The following is an 841-nucleotide window of genomic DNA, read 5'->3' as shown; positions in this document are numbered from 1 at the left end:
GGGCGGGACTTCCGGCGGTGTTCGCGAGCGTCTTCCGGCTGCGCGCGAGAATTGTCCGGCCGGCATCCGGGACATGAAGGTGAGCCCCGCGGCGGCCGGCCGGGGAGGTGTCCGCGCCCCGCGTTCCGGACTCCTGCTCCTCCTCTGCACATGGCCTCAGTTCCCCTCCGCGAAGTGGGCGCGGGCGGCGCGAGGGAGAGCGGTGTGAGCGGGCGTGGACCAGAGGGGCGTGTGCGCCAGAGCGTGTGGGTGCCGGTGGGAGGCCCAGAGAGTGAGACCTTGGACGAGCGTGAGGGACCACGAACCTGAGTGGGGACAGCACACGACAGGTGGTAGGGCCCAGAGAGCGGTGGCCACCCTGTCCCAGGGGCCGAGAGGCCAGGCCGGAGTGCGGGGCAAGTGACCTCATGCTTGTTGGGGTGCACTGGGCTGGACCCCACGTCGCTCAGCCCCCAGGCTTGAAAGCGTAGATTTTCCACACAGAACAGTGATTCAACCGCTCCTCGCTTCCCAGGTCCCTAGAACTGAACTCAGAGAGGTCAGGGGACAGCGGTTGGTGGCACAACTGGAGCTCCAGCGGTCTGTGGCTTTCCTGTTTCCATCGCCCCGTCTTAGCGTAGGGGCCACACACCCCTCTGTCCCGCTTTGTCTTCCACGAGGGGGATGACGACAGGACTGGCCCAGGTCGTGGAGAACTCCGCCTGACGTGGTCGATAAAGGTCACCCAAGGCTGCGGCCCTGCCCCGAGGCCACCTTCGTCTCCACGGGCCATGCAGGAACTCAGTTGGTGAGAACTCGGATAGGTGACCGGTACACTCGCCATTCTGTTGAGGACCAAGTC

This window comes from Pteropus vampyrus, unplaced genomic scaffold, assembly GCF_000151845.1.
Source record: "Pteropus vampyrus isolate Shadow unplaced genomic scaffold, Pvam_2.0 Scaffold405, whole genome shotgun sequence".
Lineage (NCBI taxonomy): Eukaryota > Metazoa > Chordata > Mammalia > Chiroptera > Pteropodidae > Pteropus > Pteropus vampyrus.
The sequence above is the reverse complement of the archived record's forward strand: the minus strand, read 5'-3'. Positions refer to the sequence as shown.